Raw genomic sequence first — 22,086 nt, 5'->3', positions numbered from 1 at the left:
CACAAAAGAAGCAGAGAAAGCATTTGATAAGATTCACCATCCCTTCATGATAAAAACCCTCCAAATGTTGGGTACAGAAGGACATACTTCAAAACCATAAAGGCCTTACGTGGTAAACCAACAGCCAATATCACACTGAATGGAGAGAAGCTGGAAGCATTTCCCTTCTGATCTAGATCAAGATAACAATGCCCACTTTCACCACTATTATTTAATATAGTATTGGAAGTATCAACAACAGCAAGTGGGAGTAGAAAGAAATAAAAGGCAGCAAAATTAGAAAAGAACTCAAAAGATCCATCTTTGCAGATGACATGGTGTTTTACATGGGAAAAACAAAACATTCCACAAAAGACTGTTAGAACTAATAAACAATTTCAGTAAGATGAAAATCACAAAATCAAGATAAAGAACAGCACCATTTTTATTCCAAAATGATGAACTCACCAAAAGAGAAATCAGGAAAGAAATTCCATTAATAAAAACCACAAAATATCAAATATTTAGAGATAAATTTAACCAAAGAATTGAAAGATATCTACAATGAAAATTTTAAAAAATGATAAAATAAAACATCTAGAACACAAAAATTGGAAAGATATTCCTTGCCTATGGATAAGAATTACTATTGTTAAAATGTCTGTCATACGTAAAGTAATATGTAGATACAATGCAATCCCTATCAAAACACTAATGACAGTCTTTACAGAGTTTCCAAAACAAATCATAAAATATATATGGATTCACAAAAGACCCAGGATAGCAAAAGCAAACTGGAGAAATAAATTTAAAAAAAACTATCCATCTAGAGGCATCACAATACCTTATTTTAAAGCATATTGCAGTCATATAAATTAAGACAGCATGGCATCATCATAAAAACTGACACATAGTAGAAAGTGACAGGATAGAGCCCAGAAATGAAGCCAATGATATAGAACCAACTGATTTTTGCCAAAGTACCCAGAACATACATTGGAGAAAGATTAAGTTCTTCAATAAATGTCGCTGGCCAAACTGAATGTATATATGTAGGAGAATGAAATGAGATTCTTAACTCTCACCATTTACAAAAATCAAGTCAAGGTTGACCTAGATATAAATTTAATATCTGAGACTCTGAAGTTGCTGGAATAAAAAGTAAGGCACTTCAAGACATTGGAATAGGGGCAACTTCTTGGACAAGACCTCTAATGTATGGGCAACAAAAGCAAAAATAAACAAATGAGATTATATCAAAGAAAACAAACAATATAGTAAAGAAATATCTGGGAAATACAAACCGAAACCACAGTGAGACATCACTTCACTCCTGGGCTGAATGGCTATTATTCGAAGGCAGAAAGCAGCAAAGGTTGGTAAGGTGTTGTAGAAAGGGGGATTCTTGGGGTCGGTGCTGTGGTGTAGTAGGTTAACCCACCTCCTGCAGGGCAGCATCCCCTATGGGCAGCAGTTCAAGTCCTGGAGGCTCCACTTCCTACCTCCTTGCTAATGGGCATGGGAAAAGCAGCTGAGGATGGCCCAAGTCCTTGGATACTTGCACCCACATGGGAGACTCTGATGAAGCTCCTGGCTCCTGGCTCTGTCTGTCAGAACCCTGGCCATTGCAGCCATTTGGGGGAGTGAACCAGTGAATGGAAGATCTCTCTCTCTCTCTCTCTCTCTCTCTCTCTCTCTCTGTAAATTCTGACTTAAAAATAAATCTTTAAAATTTAAAAAAAAAATAAAAGAAAGAGGAATTCTTACACACTGTGGGAATGTTAATTAGCACAGCCTCTGTGGAAAACAGTGTGGACATTTCTTTAACAGCTAGAAATAGACTTGCCATGTGACCCAGCAATTCCACTACTGGGTGTACAGCCAAAAGATACAAACACATTGGATCAGATATCTGCACCACCATGTTTATAGCAGCATGGTTCACAGAACCCAAAATATGGAATCAGCCAACGCATCCATCATGAGATTAATGGGTAAAGAAAATGTGATATACACACACACAATGGAATATTATTCAATTATAAACAAGAATAAAATACTTTCATCAATGTGGTTGCATCTGAAGAACATCACGTTTAGTGAAATAAGTCAGACACAGAAAGACAAATACCATATTATTTATTACATGTGGGAGCTGACATTAAAAAAAAAGAGAAAAGCCTATGTGTATCAATTTTGCTGCAAGGGCAATGTTTATTCAAATTTGTTTTAAATCTTTGTCTAAGAAACTGACAGGAGTTATACCATACTATAATATTATTTTGAGACTATTTTAACATGTTTTACTTGATTATTGTTTATATACCTTGCCTATTTTCCTGCTTGACTATTGTCTTCTTACTTTTTAAAAAATATTTTATTTTGTTTAAGGAATATTTATTGTACTCTTTATTTAATATAGCCAGTAAGACTTTGAGTACATTGTATGTTTTTTTTTTTTTTTTTTTTTTTTTTTTTTTTTTGACAGGCAAAGTGGACAGTGAGAGAGAGAGACAGAGAGAAAGGTCTTCCTTTGCTGTTGGTTCACCCTCCAATGGCCGCCGCGGCCGGCACGCTGCGGCCGGTGCACCGCGCTGATCCGATGGCAGGAGCCAGGAGCCAGGTACTTTTTTCCTGGTCTCCCATGGGGTGCAGGGCCCAAGCACCTGGGCCATCCTCCACTGCACTCCCTGGCCACAGCAGAGAGCTGGCCTGGAAGAGGGGCAACCGGGACAGAATCCGGCGCCCCGACTGGGACTAGAACCCCGTGTGCCGGCACCGCTAGGCGGAGGATTAGCCTAGTGAGCCGCGGCGCCGGCCTATTGTATGTTAAAATATGTTATTTCAAAATGTAAATAAAACAAAAAAATTTTAAATGTGCATATATGTGTGTGTGTGTTTATCTTTGATATATAATTAATTAAACTCTAATCCTGGGCCCTTATCTTTGCATGCTTTAACTTTCTCAAGTGTGGTAAATAATTAGCCAAGTGGAAATAAATTCAGATTCAAAAAGTAAGCATATACTTTTTTTTTTGACAGGCAAAGTGGACAGTGAGAGAGAGAGAGACAGAGAGAAAGGTCTTCCTTTGCCATTGGTTCACCCTCCAATGGCCACCATGGCTGGCGCGCTGCGGCTGGCGCACCGTGCTGATCTGATGGCAGGAGCCAGGTGCTTCTCCTGGTCTCCCATGAGGTGCAGGGCCCAAGCACCTGGGCCATCCTCCACTGCACTCCCTGGCCACAGCAGAGAGCTGGCCTGGAAGAGGGGCAACCAGGACAGAATCCGGTGCCCTGACCGGGACTAGAACCCGGTGTGCCGGTGCCGCAAGGCAGAGGATTAGCCTACTGAGCCGTGGCGCCAGCCAGCATATATATTCTTAACTCCTTCATTTAAAAAGCTGTTTATATTTGTCAAATTACTTATCAACTATTCTGGTGCTCATTTTTTCTCTCTTGTGAAAATAGCTTAATAGATTAAAATAGCTACTTCGCAGGGATGGCGCTGTGCCACAGTAGGTTAATCCTCCACCTGCAGTGCCCGCATCACATATGGGCTCCAGTTCTAGTTCTGGCTGCTCCACTTCCAATCCAGCTCTTTGCTATGGCCTCGGAAAGCAGAAGATGGCCCAAGTGCTTGGACCCCTGCATCCACATGGAAGACAGGGAAGAAGCGCCTGACTCTTGGCTTTGGATTGGCACATCTCTGGCCCTTGCAGCCATTTGTGGAGGGAACCAACGGAAGGAAGACCTTTCTCTCTGTCTCTTCCTCCCTCTCACTGTCTAACTCTACCTCTCAAAAAAAAATTAAAAAAAGAAAACTACTTGGTATAAATGTTATGAGGATTAATGAGATTTTACTTTTACTTTATTTTTATTTATTTATTTATTTTGACAGGCAGAGTGGATAGTGAGAGAGAGAGACAGAGAGAAAGGTCTTCCTTTGCCGTTGGTTCACCCTCCAATGGCCACCGCGGCCGGCGCGCTGTTTCTCCTGGTCTCCCATGGGGTGCAGGGCCCAAGCACTTGGGCCATCCTCCACTGCACTCCCTGGCCACAGCAGAGAGCTGGCCTGGAAGAGGGGCAACCGGGACAGAATCCAGCGCCCCGACCGGGACTAGAACCCGGTGTGCCGGCACCGCAAGTTGGAGGATTAGCCTGTTGAGCCCGCGGCGCCGGCATGGGATTTTACTTTTACAATATGTACCTCAGTACCCAATACCAAAATATGCACTCAGAAATATTGACTATAAAAACCCCACCCGTTGCCGGTGCCACAGCTCACTTGGCTAATCCTCCTCCTGTGGCACCAGCACCCTGGTTCTAGTCCCAGTTGGGGCGCTGGATTCTGTCCCGGTTGCTCCTCTTCCAGTCCAGCTCTCTGCCTTCCCCTGGGAAGGCAGTGGAGGATGACCCAAGTCCTTGGGCCCTGCACCCTCATGGGAGACCACAAGCCCTGCACCTGGCTCCTGGCTTCGGATCAGTGCAGCATGCTGGCCATAGCAGCCATTTGAGGGGGTGAACCAACGGAAAAGAAGACCTTTCTCTCTGTCTCTGTCTCTCTCTCTCTCTGTCTAACTCTGTCTGTCAAAAAAAAAAATCTGCATTTGGGGCATTCTGGGGTCACACATGCTTTGTGTATTGATGGGCGATGGCAAATCAATACCTGCCAAGGCATTGTCACTGCATGCCTACAATCAACACTATGTTACCCCTTCATCTCTGTGGGCACTTCAAAAAGTTCATGGGAAATAGAATTAAAGGACGAGTTTAGTTCAGTACAAAAAATAAACAGGGATGGAGGCAGATGCCAAGTGGGACACTCACATCCCATATCGGATCGCCTGCATTCAAGTCTCCGCTCAGCTCCTGATTTCTGCCTCCTGTTTAATGCACAACCTGGGAGGCAGCCAGTGATGGCTCACGTACCTGCATCCATGCCATCCACATGCAAGACCCAGAGTGAGTTCCCAGCTCCTGACCCTGGCCGTGGCCTGTCTCAGCCCTGGCTGTTGCAGGCATGTGGTGAGTGACCCAGGAGACAGGAGTTTGTCTCTATCTGTATCTCTCTCTCTCTTTCCCTCTCTTTCCATCTCCTGCCTTTCAATATAAAAGAAAATACATAAAATACACAAATTAATGAATTTTTAAAATTTGGAAATTCACGCATAGTTTTTTCATAATACATATGTTTAAAGAATGCTTTGAAGACCCTTCTTTTGCAGGGATTAAAAACTAAAACTTTTGTACCAAAATAAATATCCCTGTATTATCTTTCTGAATTAGGATGCAGCAAGGTATATTTTCCCTGCAACTTTGAAATATTCCCGTGGCCTTGCTGTCCTTGCCTCAGGCCATGTCTGCAGGGTGTTTTGCAATCACTTGATTAACCTGAAATTTTATCTCTATGTATAGGATACATTTCTAAGGAATTTTTAAGACACAAGAATTCTAAATTGGGGCAGGCAGTTTACACCATGTTAAACATTCCAGTAAGGATTTCTGCATTCCACATTGCAGTGACTGGGAGGACTCCAGCTTCCTGTTGACCTGCACCCTCGGAGGCAGCAGGGGATGAATCAAGTAGCTGGGTTCCTGTCATCTGCATGAGATACCTAGCATGAGGTCTTGGCTCCTGGCATTGGCCTGCCCTGACTGCACTACTGTGGGCATTTGGGAGGCATTTTTGATAGCTCTTCTCTCTCTCTATGCATTTCAGAGAAGATTCTAATCACTTAATTTAATGGCTCTGCCTAGGCTGTATTGCATTTCAACCTTAGTAGTATAATGCTTTTCTTTCTCCTGAAGAATCTGCCCTGGGTCCCTTGCTCCCGCAGGCACAGGGTGTCCCCGTTGGTCTGACCAGATCCTAGGGGTGGCCTTTTTTTCATGCTGACTCTGTAGGCAGTACATCGCTGCACCTGCTTGCTGTGGCCAGCATTTCTATTTGAATTGGCTCATTTCATTCTTGCAACATTAACAATGTAGGCTTACTGACTAGAAGTTCTTTGTAGAGAATTTTAAATATCTAATTTAGTCAGGCAAGGTATAATTTAGAAGGCCCTTCATTATAAATAGGACAAAGAGTCCCACAACAAAGTCATCAACACCAACCCCAAGTCGTAGGTGGTACTTAGTACCATACCTTTGCTACATAAGCAGAAATACTAGGAGGTAATGCACATCTCTTAGTCAATAAGGAGGCAGAAACTGCAGTTTCACAGGACTGATGTTGGAACTAAATGCATCTCATTTTTGGTTAACAGTAAAATCTATGTTTAATTCATTTTTATCAAATCCTTACTAGTGCTTGTAAGAAAAAAATTGCTTTGATTTTTTTAACATCTGGTTTTATTTCAATAGAAAGGAAAATTTGCTACCAAAAAAACTATGTGGTTTGCTTTCAAACAAGGGATTAATAAGTCTTGTACAGGTAAATCTGGACACCACCAATTTCCTACTCCACTTTTATTGAACTTGGAAAAAAAAGAATTTTTAAGAATAGCAATGATAAACACATTTTGGAAAATATTTCTGATATTTTGTCTCAGTGTTTTTAATGGAACATAAACTCTTAAAAGGGAAATAGTTTTCTTCCAAACTCCAACTGCCCACATTTCATTAACACACCCACAAATGGAATGCTACATACACAAGCTAGCATTATACCACATACAGGCTCCCTGGACACCATTCTAACAGATGGTAAATGAGGAAGAACAAGGAAGAGGTGTTGAAGGGTAGTCCTGAAATCCGTTAATTTAAAAGAGGAAGTTGTAAAATTACATTATAGTTTAGCATTTGATGCATAAGATGTAGAGACAACCAACTTTTGCAAGTCTTGCCTAGAAATGCAATTACTCAGAAAAAAATTGCAAAGAAAATGCTATTGTCAGAGACTGATAGATTTTTTTCTCATTCCAAGTTCCATAATGTGTCAAATTCAAGGTAATAATAACGAACAAAAACTGCTCCCTCACAAAATTGTCGAAAGGGAGGGGTTGGCGAGGAGGAAGTCTGTGCAGCCAGAATCTGAGTGGATTTTAAGTGGTTCTTAATACACAGCTGGGAAGTGGAAATACCCACCCACAGGGACCAGGTGGAAAAAATAATAACGTTAAGTCAATGTTTGATTTAATGTTTAAACAGCAATATTACAACCTTCTAGAGACCATTAATTCAGAACAGATTTTCCTGAGATACATTATGCAGTTTTCATTATATCTAAGTAGATACATAAAAATGTAAAAATTGAACATGGAACAGTCATCTCAGTGTATAACTCCATGTCATTTAGCTGCTCTGCCTATCCTGAGTTTCCCAAGACACATGCACAAATAGCAATGCATGTTTCCTTCAGAATAGGCTGAACGGTTAGAACACATGGATGTCTAAATTCAGCATAATGGACTTCTAACTACAACACAAGTATTTATCACTCCCATGGATAAACATTAGATCAATTAAGAAACAAACAGCAATAAGAAACTTTTCATATAATAATAAATATCTAGACTTAGGAGACTCTAAGGATTTCAAGAATATCATACACTTAAATGATTTCAATTGTCAAATTTAGACAAACAGCAAAAAGTAAAATATAAAAAAGAATACAAGGATTAATTGGAAAGGAGCTGTTACAAGAACAAGTTAAATTTTTCATTTCTTTGGTTAAATTTATTCCTAAATATTTGATTTTGTGTGTGTGTGGCTATTGTGAATGGAGTTTCTTCATTTCTCTTTCTGTGATTTCATTATTAGTACACAAAAAAGATAGTTTTTTGTGTTTATTATGTAACCTGCAACTTTACTGAATTGGTTTATCAATTCTAACAGCACTTTGTTGGAATGTTTAGGTTTTTTCTATATACAACTTCACGGCACCTGCAAACATGAATAATTTTACTTCCTCTTTTCCAATATTGATGTCATTTCTTTCTTTCTCCTCCCTAATTGCTTTTGCTAAAACTTTCAGTGCTATATTGAATAAGAGTGGTGAAGTGGATATCCTAGTCTTGTTCCAGAGCTGAGGAGGGAAATGTTTTCAGTTTTTCCCATTCAGTGTGATATTGGCTATTGGTTTGTCACATATAGCCTTTGTAACTTTGAAGAATGTTTCTTTTTTTTATCTATATTTGTGGTGTTTTTTTTTTTCATAAAGGAGGGTTGAATATTGTTAAATGCTTTCTCTGCATCTATAAAGATGATCATATAGGTTTTTTCAGATTTATTTATTAATTATTTATTTATTTATCTGAAAGTCAGTTACAGAGAGGCAGTGGCAGAGGGAGAGAAAGATGTCTTCCATCTACTGGTTCACTCCCCAAATGGCCACAATGGCTGGAGCTGAGCCCATCCAAAACCAGGAGCCAGATTCTTCTGGGTCTCCCACACAGATGCAGGGACCAAAGGACTTAGGCCACCTTCTGCTGCTTTTCTAGGCCATGGCAGAGAGCTGGATCAGAAGTGGAGCAGCTGGGTCTTGAATAAGCACTCAGATGGGATGTTGGCATTGCAGGCGGCAGCTTTATAGTTTTTGTTCTTCATTTAATTGATGTGATTTATTACATTTATTGATTCGGGAATGTCAAATCACCTTTGCATTTCTAGCATAAATCCCATTTGATTGTGATGCTTGATCTTTTTGACATGGTTTTGGATTTGACTTGTTAGTATTTTGTTGAGAGAATTTTGGTTGGTGAATTTAATCCATTTATAGTCAATGTTAGTATTGATAGATAAGAACTAATACTTGTCATTTTGTTGATTGAATAATGATTCTATCAGCTCTGTTAATGAAATTTGATGAAATCATGTGTTTTCTTGGTTTTGGTTTATAATGAAGAATGCTCTTCAGAATTTCTTATAAGGCTGGTTTGGTGGTAGTGAATTCTCAGTCTTTGCTCATCTGAAAAATACCTTATTTCTCCTTCAATGTTAAAGGATAGTTTCACTGGATATAATATTCTTGGTTGGAAGGTTTTATTTTTTAAAGACCTAGAAGATATTATTCCAGTCTGCCTGGCCTGTACAATTTCTGCTGAGAAGTCTGCTGTTAACCTAATTGGTTTCCCTTTATATGTTACTGGACTCCTTTCTCTTACTATCTTTAGGATCCTCTGCTTGTCTTTTAACTTTGACAATATGCCTTGGGGAAGACCTTTTTTGGTTGAGTCTGCTTAGGTTTCTATGAGCTTCTTAAATCTGGAAGTCAAGATCTCTGCCATGAAAATTATTAAACATTGATGAAAGAAATCATTAAAGACATACAAAAAATGGAAATATATTCTTTGTTCATGGATCAAAATAATCACTATCATTAAAATGTCTTTGCTACCTGAATCAATCTGCAGTTTCAAGGCAATCCCTATCAAAACACCAATGACATTCTTTATAGAACTAGAGAAAGCAATCCTAAAATTCATATGAAACCACAAAAGACCCTGAATATTTAAAGTGATCTTGAACAAAAATAATTCTAGTTGGAGGTGTCACAATACCTGATCTCAAAGCATACTGCAAAGTTAAATTAATTAAAAATCATGGTACTAACATAAAAATCAATATATAGATAAGTAAAATAGAGCAGAGAGCCCAGAAGTCAATCTACCTGCATACGCCAAGTGACGTTCGACAAAAATGCTCAGACCGATAGTGTAGTAAGGATTATCTCTTCAACAAATAGTGCTAGCAAAACTGTGTTTATATGTGTAGAAGAATGAAATTAGATCCATATTTCTCACCATATACACAAATCAACTCAAGGTGGATCTAAGACCTAAATTTAAGACCTGAAAGTATGAAATTGCTGGATAAAATGTGGGGGAAACACTCCAACATATTGGTACAGGGAATGACTTCTCAGACAAGAACCCCAAAGCTCAGGCAACAAAAGCAGAATTGAACAAATTGGACTAGATCTTTGCTTTTACACAGCAAAGAAAGCCATCAGTAGGATCTGGATACATCCAACAAAATGGGAAAATAGGATCTGGAGACATCCAACAAAATGGGAAAAATAACCATTTGCAAACCACCTGTCTGATGAAGGATTGATATTCTGAATCTTTCAAAAAACCAAAAACAACAAAAATAACCAATCCAGTTGAGACGTGCACAGAGGACTTCCACAGACAATTCTCAAAAGAAGAAATACAAACGAGCAACAAATATATGGAAAAAATGCTTAATAACACTAGCTGTCAAGGAAAAGTAAATCAAAACCACCATGAGATACCACCACGTACCCGTCAGAATGACCAAAGTCCAAAACACAGAGAATAACAAGTGGTGGAGAGGATGTGAAGAAAGGGGAACACTGATACACCATTGATGGGAATGAAAATTAGTGCAGCCACTATGGAAAACAGTGTGGGTATTCTTTGAAAAATTAGAAATATGGGCCAGTGCTGTGGCGTAGAAGTTAAAGCCACCACCTGCAGTGCCGGCATCCCATTTGGGCATTATATCAGAAGTTAAAAAAATAAAAATAAAAATTTCACAGAAATTGGTCATTTATAAAACATTAAGTATATATAACTGTCATTTTATTAATAGTCAAATAATTTTAGGTGTGTGGCCATGTGTTTGCTAAGGGTCATGTTTGGGAAACGTGGTCATCCAAGTAGCGGAGTTGAACTTTGATAAGCGGTAGAACGTTGAAGTTGTGGGGCCCGTGGGAGGTGGTGAGGCCATGGGGTCCTTGCTCTAAGACAGTATGGCAATGCTCATGGCATCCAAGTAGCAGAGTTGAACTTTGATAGGTGGTGGGGTATTGAAGCTGTGGGGCCTGTGGGAGGTGGTTAGGCCATGGGGTCCTTGCTCTAAGACAGTATGGCAATGCTCATGGCATCCAAGTAGCAGAGTTGAAATTTTATAGGTGGTGGGGTATTGAAGTTGTGGGGCCTGTGGGAGGTGGGGAGGCCATGGGGTCCCTGCCCCAAGACAGTAATGCAATGCTCTTGGAATTCCGGTTGGGAAAGGACAAGCCCGGCCCCTGCTGCTCCCTGGATTATTGAGAGTGTGGGACCTCTCCCTCCAGCCCACACTCCCATCACAATGCCCCTGCCATGAGGGGATGGTGCCCCCACCCCAGGCTCTCAGTCTTTCTTAATAAAGTGCCTCATGTGTTTTATTTACATCAACAGAAAATGGACTGCACAGTATGCGTGCGTGTGAGAGAGAACATTGGCTGAGGAACAAAATTCACTGCTGCACTGTTAACTCGTGGACTACTGAGGTGCCTGGCTTTTGGTAGGTATCTCATTTAATTTTTTTTTAAATCATGGTGAGAGTAGTTAACATGAGATCAATCCTCTTAATATGTTTAAGTGTGCAACACAGTACTGTTAAGTATAGGCAGCCACAGTATTGTACAGGATATCTCTGTATAACTGAACGTTTCTGTCCACTGAAAAGCACTTCTCCTTGGTATACTTCCTGATGTCACTTAAAAATATAACACCATAACCCAGCTATTGTTGTCCTGAATCACCAACACAGCAGATCCTCTTCAAGGAAAGTTGTTTCATTATAAATTCATCACCATACCAAGCACACTCAGCACAAGAACAATGCAATTCCTTGCTTTATCTCAGAAGATGACCCCAACCTTTTACTTCAGAGAAAGAATAGAATCCATTAGCAGGAACAACCTGCCTTCTTAATAGCATACACACTGCCTACAACTACCTCTGCCCTACTGCAATAGAGGGACTAATTCTTCCTCGAGGACTAATTGACATTTGCACTTTGGATTCCAACTCTACTATTTCATTTGAAGTAATATGTGTGATGGTTAATTTCATGTGACATCTTGACTAGGCTAAGGGAGTCCCAATTATCCCAATTATCTGGTAAAACATTGTTTCTCTGTGTGTCTGTGATGGTGTTTCTGGAAAGGGTTAGCTTCTGGAGCTGTAGAACTAAGTGAGAATGGTCTGAGCTCACCTATGTGGGTGGTATCATCCAGTTGCCCAAATGGTGCAAAACGTAAAGGAAGGACAAAGTTGTTCTCTTTATGAGATGACACAATATACTGTTACCGTGAATAGTGCACTGCTGCCAGGACCTTCAGCTTCAGACTGGGACCTACAGAACTGATTTTCAGACTCTGTGGCTTGCAGAGTGGAGACTGTGGAATGTCACAGTGTCCATAACTGCATAAGCCAGTTCTCGTAATAAAGCTCATGAGAGAGAGAGAGAGAGAGAGAGAGACTTAGATTTTAAATTGAATTAGTAAATTAATTTTAGAGGAAGAGTTAGCTCCTCTACTGATATGTGTGTATGTGTGTGTGTGTGTGTGTGCGCGTGTGTATGTTTGTGTAAAGGTGGCCCCAATTTAGAATGGTTTTACTATTGATTTTTCAACTTTATAATGGTGAAAAAGCAAAATACAGTCAGTAGAAACTTTACTTGGAATTCTGAACTAGCTAGTGTTGTGCAGTCCCATTCTCTCGTGCGTTGTTGTGTAGCAAGAATGAGCTGCAGCCCCAGCCAGACACATAGTCCCAAGGGAGAACCACTTCTGCTCTCCAGCGTGCTGTGCTGCTAAGCTAGGATGCATTTTATGGCTTATGCTGTTTTCAATTTATGATGATGCTTTTGGCATGCAATTGTATCCTACATCAAGAAATTTCTGTATAGACAAGCAGGTAGATTGACTGATGGGTAGCTATAGACTAAAAGATGATAGAAGATAGACAGATAGACAGGTAGATAGACTAACTCTACTGGTACAGTAACTCTGGAGAATCTTCATTGATAAAATATGGTATTGCCCATAACATTTTTTTGACAATCAAATTCCTAAGTACTTTAATGTATGCAAATATATTTGTATGCACAATCCCAATTAGTACATAAAGCATTTTTAAATTTATACACTTATTTTTGCTCTCTTGAAACACTGTAACCATATATTAACACTACTGCAAAACCCACATGTTTTGGTAGTTAAAGTGTACTAAGGGCGACACAATTTAGCCAGAGGCACAAGATGACTGACTTTCTCATCCATTTCCATTCCTTTCAATCAGCATGTGTAACCTTTGTCCCTCCCCTGGAAATGTTTATTGTTTTATAAACAATTCGAGACACCAACATACAACCAAATCTTTCCTCTACTTTGAATCTGCCTCTATTTAGTAAGCTGACCCTTTTCTCTCTTTCGTGCACAGAATCCCAAAGCAGCAATGGGTCCTCACTGCCTCCAGCCTGCGGACTTCATCACAATTAGGAACAGCTGTCCCTATAGCCAAGGGTCAGTATGAAGACAGAGCCCAATGTCACAGCTTTTCACTGGGAAGCTTCATTATGTTTTCCTGCTGCATAAGTTAACTCTGATCATCATTGACACTTTAAAATCATCAGCTAAGCAAAATGACAAAAATAAAAATCCCACATATTAGGAAGTTTCATTTTGTTCATTTAAGATTTTGTTGTGAACTTTTTCTCTGATGGTTAAATTTTTGCTGCAGTATAATTTTAATATCAGTGTGGAATGGGTGTCATGTAATTAACATAATCAATACCACACTGTTGAAAACACACTTTTTTTTTTTTTTTTTTGCTGTTATTTCAAGTGCTGGGAGGAACATCATGCAGATAACCACCATGCTCTGCGCTACTTTTCATTCCAACCACAGCTGACCACTTCCCAGAAGTGCTCCTGCCTTCATTCCGCATGTCCATCATCCACGTGGCTTTCCTACTGTGGTCACTGTCCTTCCATCTCTGCAGGTCTGCTCTCTAGTACCTCTATACATTTCTATCATATTTCTCTTTATTGTGTGTTGGTGCCCTCTTCATTTATAATATTGTGTTTGTGGATTTTGATTGACAATTAAAAATACACAGAATATAAAAACAATGTGATTTTTCTTTATTTAAAATGACAGTTACACAGTGCCTGTATTTGTATAGTAATGCAGGATGTTTTGCTACAGTTGCACATTGTGGAATGGCTACATTGATCTCTACCTCATATGCTTGCTACCTTATAGTGTGAAAACATCTATTCTTTCAGCAGTTCTGAGGCAAACAGCACATTGTTATCAATTATCATCACCATGTTGTACTTCTGCCAACTACAATTTTTATTGCTTGATGGACATCTACAGTACCTCTAACCTCTCCCATCCCTGATTACCACCATCCTACTTTTGTTCCTTTGAGTGTGAAATTTATATTCTACATAAAAGGGATATCACGTGGTATTTGTCTTTCTGTGCTTGAGTTATTTCACATACTGTCTCCTAGTTTAAATTTTCTCCCTGGTCCTAAGCATCCATATACATGTGGTTTCACAGACAGTGACTCTAGCATGCTAAAAGAGGTAGAGAAGCCCTAAAGTACATATTTTGCCCTGGGATAAAGGAAAATTTTAAATATCAATGATTTTAATTAGTTATGAAATCACAAGACAAAATATTTAGAAACTATTGCCTAAGTAAAAGAAAATTGCCTAAGCAAATGTTAATCTAAACAGTTAACTAAGGTTTTACTTTGAGTTTATGTTTCTAAGTATAAAACTCACATTCAAATGTACTATCCAAGCTATAATTCCAGAATGATCTATTATTAAGAAATTATTACTACAATATCTCTCAAAATATTCTTCATTCTAATTTTTAAGAATGCCTCCAAAATTTGTAAAGTCATTTCACAAATTCTGTCATTGTTGCATATTAGATACTTGTATAGAAAACTCTTTCCTTAACCTGAGAAAAATATTCTTTGAAGCCAAATTCAATTTAAAATAAAAGAGTCTAGGGAGCCATTGCTGTAGCATACCAGGCTAAGCCTCCACCTGTGGCACCAGCATCCAGGATGGCCATGAGTGCATATCCCAGCTGCTCCTCTTCCAGTCCAGATGACTGAAGTTTTTGGGTCTCTGCACCCATGTGGGATACCAGAAGAGGCTTCTTTGTTTCTGGCTTCAGAACAGCCCAGCTCTGGCCATTGTGGCCATTTGGGGAGTGAACCAGCGAATGGAAGACCTTTCTCTCTGTCTCTCCCATTCTCTGTCTGTAACTCTACCTCTCAAATAAATAAATGAATCTTAAAAAATGAGTGTAATTAAAGTTAAGAATATAACATAATTGTGACAATTCCCACTATAGTTTGATTTGTTTTGACTTCCAGGTAATGAAATACTTATAAATAGGAAGAAAACATTAGAAAGAGATAAATTTGTATTTATAAATGGGGGAAACAGAAGTAAATTGACCAAATTTTTAACACTAATATAATTTAATATCATCCAACATAAGATAAAGGTAAAATATTTTAAAAAATCATTAAATACAAGTAGTAGCACAGCATTTCTTTGTAATTTGGATAAAATTCATCTTCCCAATTATAATAGCAAGGAAAACTATAAAAACCATAATAATGGCTGGCGCCTTGGCTCACTAGGCTAATCCTCCGCCTTGCGGCACCGGCACACCGGGTTCTAGTCCCGGTTGGGGTGCCGGATTCTGTCCCGGTTGCCCCTCTTCCAGGCCAGCTCTCTGCTGTGGCCCAGGAGTGCAGTGGAGGATGGCCCAAGTGCTTGTGCCCTACACCCCATGGGAGACCAGGAGAAGCACCTGGCTCCTGCCATCAGATCAGCGCGGTGCACCAGCCACAGCGCACCAGCCGCGGTGGCCATTGGAGGGTGAACCAACAGCAAAAGGAAGACCTTTCTCTCTGCCTCTCTTTCTCACTGTCCACTCTGCCTGTCCAAAAAAAAAAAAAACCATAATAATAACATCAAAAAATATTGAAGTTATATATGTGGGGAAACTTACAATTTTATTGAGATAAATTATTTTAATGAATTGAATAAAAATTAAATTTTATGCAGCTAATAATGTAGTGCACATATGAAGATTTCTACATTTTTTAAAAGATTTATTTATTTGCTTTAAATGTAGTTAAAGAAAAAGAGATTTTCCCTCTGCTGTTTCACTCCCCATATTGTTATAATGGCCCGGGGTTGACCAAGCCTAAGCCAGGAGACCGGAGCTCCATCAGGGTCTTCCATGTGAGTGACAGGGATCCAAGAACTTCTGCTGATTTCACAGCCATTTTAACAGGTATCTGGATCAGAAGTAGAACATCTAGGAATTGAACCAGTGCTCATACAGAAGAGCTGTGCCACAGGCAGTGGCTTAACCTGTTGCCCCAGGACACTAGCCCCAATATTCTTGTAATTTTTGTGAAAATGTAATTCAAACATAAAAAACATGCTGATGGATGGAATGAAGGATGGGTGGATAAATAATTGGATGGGGATAAGGTGGATGGATGGATAACTGGATGGGTTATAGGTTCAGTGGAAGGATGGATGGATTGATGGATGCATGGATGGATGGATAATGATTGCATTGGTTATAGATTCAGTGGATGAGTGGACTACTGGTTGGGTGATAAAATGGTGATAAGAGGAATAGAAAGGTGAATGGGCAATAAGATGCATGGATCGATGATATAATGGATAGATGGATGGGTGATTGGCTGGAGGGGTAGATAAGTAAAATATAGACAGAAAATGTAAAGTGAAGAGGTGGATAAGATACCTTCTTCTCAGCAGAGGCACCCAGAGCAGGTCGGTGTGCAGACCCAACAACTGGTGGGAAGGAGTCATTCTGACATCAATACCAGCTGCAGAGACTTTTTTTTTTTTTTTTGACAGACAGAGTGGACAGTGAGAGAGAGAGAGACAGGGAGAAAGGTCTTCCTTTTGCCATTGGTTCACTCTCCAATGGCCGCCGCGGCTGGCGCGCTGCAGCCAGTGCACTGTGCTGCAGAGACTCTTGGAGGTGTCCAGCAGCTGGCAAGGAGAAGACGCGATTGTGAAAGGAGTACGGCTGTGGCTGGTGGCTATTGTGCATGCATGTGATCCAGGGATTTTTCAAAGAGGGTAAAATCCACATTCCCCCGTGACTTTGAGTCTCACTGGGAGAATTGACAGGGGGCTGGGCACCCATGTGTGACTGTGAGGTGTCCCCAGCCTCTCTGCATTTCACAGCCTCCAGGGTTCAAACCTCCTAGGCAGAGCACCCACAGCCAGCTGGCTCTGGGAACGTCTCATCCTCTCCATGGACAAGACAGGTTAGCAGGGCAGAGAAGACCCTCTGTACTCCATGACTGCAGGAGCCTTGTGTGCTGAGGCTGTGGAAACTCTGGCTGCATGAGAGGGCACAGGGTGTAGCTGGGTCTCTGGGCAATCTCTGTGAGAGGCTTCACATGCTCAGAGCTCCCTGATTGCCTGGGGTGGAGCATTGCAGCAGGAGGGAGAGTGGGATCTTTGTAAAAATTAAGACCAGGAATAGGAGAGTGAGGAGGAAGAAGGGAGGAAGTGTGGGCAGGAGGGGGGTTGGTGTCTGTATATAGGAAACAAGAATTCTGTGAAATTTATATGCCTTAAGTAAAATTAAAAAACAAATGCAGTATAAAAAAAGAGGCAGTGTTTAGCCCAGCACTTAAAATTTTTCCATCCTACTATCTTTTGATTCCTGTCTCTGGTTCCTGATTCCTGTTTCCTTCCAGTGTAGATCCAAGGAGTCAGGTGATGGCTCAAACAACTGGACTTCTGTCACCAGTGTGGGACACCTGTATTGAATTCTTGGCTCCTAACTTTGTTCCGGCTAACTCCAGCTGTGGCGGGTATTTGGGGAGTGAAGCAGTGGATGGAAGTTCTTTCTTTTCTTCTCCTCAAGTTTCAAATTAATAAGAAAATAACATTTTTAAAATATAATGTAAAGTACAGAAGATTACATATTCACAAAATAATTCTAAGTTTTATCTGGAAAGGAAACAGGTCATATACACATGACCAGGTGTAATAACTTGGAGAATCATCTTTCCAGATATTAGAATATAGTCAGGATTCCAAATATTTAGAAAGATAAAAATGAATGAGACAAAAATAAATCAACAGCAACAGATGAACATTTATTTCAGGAGGTCAAAAATTAACATGATATGTATTTACAAAATATAGATTATACTGAGCATGTTGTTTATATAAATATATAAATGTAGACACTTAAACTTCATCACATCCTCCTGTCAATGGAAAGTAATGTATTCAATATACTTTCTGTGAAGGTTGAAACTCAACTCAGCGTCTGCAAGCTACTCACTGCATTCCCAGTTTCTTTTTTCCCAAAATATCTGAGTTTCGGAGTTTTCAGGCCATCAATGTGCCTTTCTCTAACTGTTTCATCTCCCAGTCTTGCTGTCACCTCTCTTATGGGAGCAGCCATGTCACAGTTTTAACCAGAGATTCAGACTGAAGTGCCTGCAGGGAGTCTACCACTGCAAACAGAAGAGGATTAGGCTTCTAGGCTTTGTCCTTCTCAGCCCCAGAAGGTGATATAATGCCTCCCAGTACAGCAGCCACCTTGCAACAATATCAATGAAAGTTCTATACTAAGAAAGAAGACAGAACTTCTACTTGCTAGGTTCTCTGAACACATTTTTTAATCTACTGGACGAGAAGGAAATGACTAGAGTTGTCTGGCACACTTCCTTCCATGATAAAGACAGAAAAAAACAACTGTTTTGGCTATGGCATTAGAGGCAAGATGCTGGGATATGGTGGAGGTGTTGCAGGGAACAGATGTACACAGGGGACTTCTAAAGAAAGGGATGGAGCACACAGCACAAACTGGACTATTGTTAGAGATTGACCCTGAACCAAGAGGGACCTTGCTCAAGACAATGAGGGAATACAGGGAGCCCAGCAGTGGCCACTCACACCTGTCACTGAGGCATTTACTGCTGGAGGAACAGGGATGCTCACATCTGTGAGTCAAGACTGAGGAGCTGCCAGGTTAACATACCTGTGTGGGTGATCCTGTGCCTGGCTTGGAGACCGCCTGCCTAGCCCATGCAGGAAGTTAAGAGGGCATGGCACACCATACCTCCAAGGAAAGACCCTGGTCAGGGGCTCAGCGCTGAGACCCCCACATATGACATGACTGCTGGCAGGCGGCAGTGGCCCCAGGCACATTTCCTCCATCTCCACTTCCTGTTGAAGGGCCTTGTAATTGTTAACAAGGTAGACAGCTCCCAGGTGTGGCCCACACCCATAAGACCACCCGGAAGGCTTACGTGGGTTACGAGATCTTTGAGCTGATTGGAGAAGTATAGAGGTTCCAGTATCTGCTTTATCCTCTAGAATTATTGCTATCCTGAGCTAGCTACTCCCCTTTGCCTGCCCTATAAAAGCTTGTGCTTTATTGTTAATAGATGATCACATTCACCAAAACTGTTTCTGGTGCTTCTTATCGAAGAACACGATTGCCCCACCATCCCGACAGTGTGGGCCTTGCAGGACAAGACCACATACCTGCATTGCCTTAGAGAGCCCAGCCCACACTGCCTTCCTCCACCCTGGATCTTGCTGCAAAAACCATCCTGAGATCCCTCCCACCAGGGTCTTGTGAGGCTGCAGAGCTGCTGCGCAAAGCAGCTCAGCTGACCTGGACCTGCAAAACATCCAGTGGCTCTGCCTATGTTCCCCCTGTCCCAGAAATAACCAGAAGGCACTGTTCACCCTCATCCCCAGCAAGCAACTGAGCTGTTTTCCACTAGACATTGGGCCAGCCAAGGCCCCTGGGCAGAAGTCTTCCTGTTTGACACAAGCAGTAACCTGGGGAAAGTAGGTGAGCAAGAGGTTTCCATTGTGACTATAAGGAGCAGACTCTTGGGGAGTCTAGTGACAAGTGAAGGTGATGCTGGATGGGTGTGTTGAGACTGCAAACTGCCCTGGACATTTGCCCTCTCAACAGACCCTACACAGGCTTTTAGGGGAAACCACTGTGGGTTACCAAAACTCAAACGTACCTAGAATGTAGAAAAGCAAAAACTTCCTAAGAGTTCCAATAATGAGAAACATATTTCAAGTTCCATATAGAACTCTGAGGCATATGCAGAATGAGCACCCCCCTAGAGTTCATGCACCCTCAGAGAATGTGCAGAGAATATAAAATGGTACAGCCACCAGACTTGGGGTATTGGGAAGTCTTCAATCAGTGAAGTAATAAATGTAATACCTAGGAGTGCTTCCCCAAAATATAGGAAGTAGAAACTGCCAGAATCACAAGGGAAGGTGGTCTATTCAACAATGACAGCTGGGTAATTCTTTACTCTGTTCCATGGAGAATCAGAAAGCAAAGATGCCCATATTCTTATGCACAAATGCATTATATATACATACATATATGTGAATTCCAATTCTGAATTTTTAATAGTCACATAAAGATCATATATATTTTGTGACGTTTCAATACACATAAGTTGTATACTGTTCAAATTACAGTCAGCAGATCTTATTTCCTCCAGCAGTTCATGGCGAAAACACTCAAAACTTTCTTCTGCCCTCTTTTTTTTTAAGATTTTTATTTATTTATTTGAGAGATAGAGTTACAGAAATTGAGAGAGAGAGACAGAGAGAAAAGTTTTCCTTCTGTTGGTTCACTCCCCAAATTGGAGAGTGATCTTTGAGCTGATTGGCTGAAGCTACGCTGATCCAAAGCCAGGAGCCAGTTGCTTCTTCCCGGTCTCCCAAGTGGGTGCAGGAGCCCAAGCACTTGGGCCATCCTCCACTGCCTTCCCAGGCCACAGCAGAGAGCTGGACTGGAAGAGGAGCAACCAGGACTAGAACCTGGTGCCCATATGGGATGCCAGCGCCATAGGCAGAGGTTTAACCTAGTGCGCCATGGCGCCAGCCCTCTTCTGCCCTCTTAAATACACAGTAAATTTACTTATACAGATTATGTAAATACATTAAAATGGAAAGCACATACATTTAAAACATGAATGAGGCTTGATGCACATTATTTCACAAAAATACAGTATACATAATTTACAGGAAAACTTGAAGTACAGACATGGCTACTGGAACAGCTGAGGTTATTCATGAAAAGTAATTATGGTGAACACTGATCATGAGGGAAATGAAAGGCTAATAGGACACAAGTTTAAAGTGATGGGTGAGTAGTGGAATTATAATCCAATGCATTATTCTGAATGTCTTGGGATTTTAAAATTCCACATAGTTTTGTCCAAATTCCCTCTCTCTCTCTCTCTGTGCAGTTTATGTGTATATATATATATATATACACACACACACATATATAAATATATATGTGTATGTGTGTAGGTATTTTATTGTATATATACAATGGAAGAAAAAAGAACAAGTCAATAGTATTCTACTAGCACAAGTTCTAAGTGACTGCTTTTCATTACTTCATAAAACTTATTCATGCCAAGAGCTACAATTAATTTGGAAATTGTTTTGATTAAACATGACATGAAGGAAAACTGGTAAACTGTTTAATTGACAAGTTGCAGGAACGAGTGGTGCACTCGATCACAGCTTCTCTTCAAGCGCTGTCCTGACTGGAATGGCCAAATCCTTCTTCCTCTCTGGGGTGTTTCACCTGTACATTTCTGCCCCAGGGCAAAAGGGTCCCGAGAGGACTCCTTGAGCTGTAACACGCACATGGATTAGCAGAAACTCTCATTGAAATGCAGAGTCCAACTCCGCAGGTCTGAGGTGGGATCTTTGAGTCTGCATCTCTGCAATGCTCCCAGGCAAGACTGACAGATAAAATGTAGGACACTCCAGTAAATTTGAATTTCAGATTCTTAATGAAAGATACACAATTTTCTTTTATGTACTCATATCTGAAATCCAAAGTTAACCTGGTGCCTTGTGTTTTTATTTCCTAAACTTGTTAACTCCACTCCCAGGTAATGAAGATGCTGCAGGACCAGCAAACAACACCACCCTCTTAGGGTTCATGCACCCTCGAAGAATGTGCAAAGAATATAAAATGGTACAGCCACCAGACTTAGGGTATTGGGAAGCCGTAAAGTCGTAACAGTAACAAGTGAATACACACTTAGTAATGCCGGAAGCTGAAACTGCCAGAATCACAAAGGAAAGCAAGCTATTCAGCAATGACAGTTTGATACTGCTTTACTCCTCTATTCATGACTGATAGAATGGCGAGACATACAGTCAGGAAAGCTAAAGACATCTAGATCATGACACGTTTCAGCTCTGACTCTCTGGACTCACCTGTCTCTCCAAATTTCAGGTGG

The sequence above is a fragment of the Oryctolagus cuniculus genome, chromosome 8 (genome assembly GCF_051225735.1).
Source record: "Oryctolagus cuniculus isolate XC-2025 breed Fujian yellow rabbit chromosome 8, ASM5122573v1, whole genome shotgun sequence".
Lineage (NCBI taxonomy): Eukaryota > Metazoa > Chordata > Mammalia > Lagomorpha > Leporidae > Oryctolagus > Oryctolagus cuniculus.
This window is presented reverse-complemented; position numbering follows the sequence as displayed.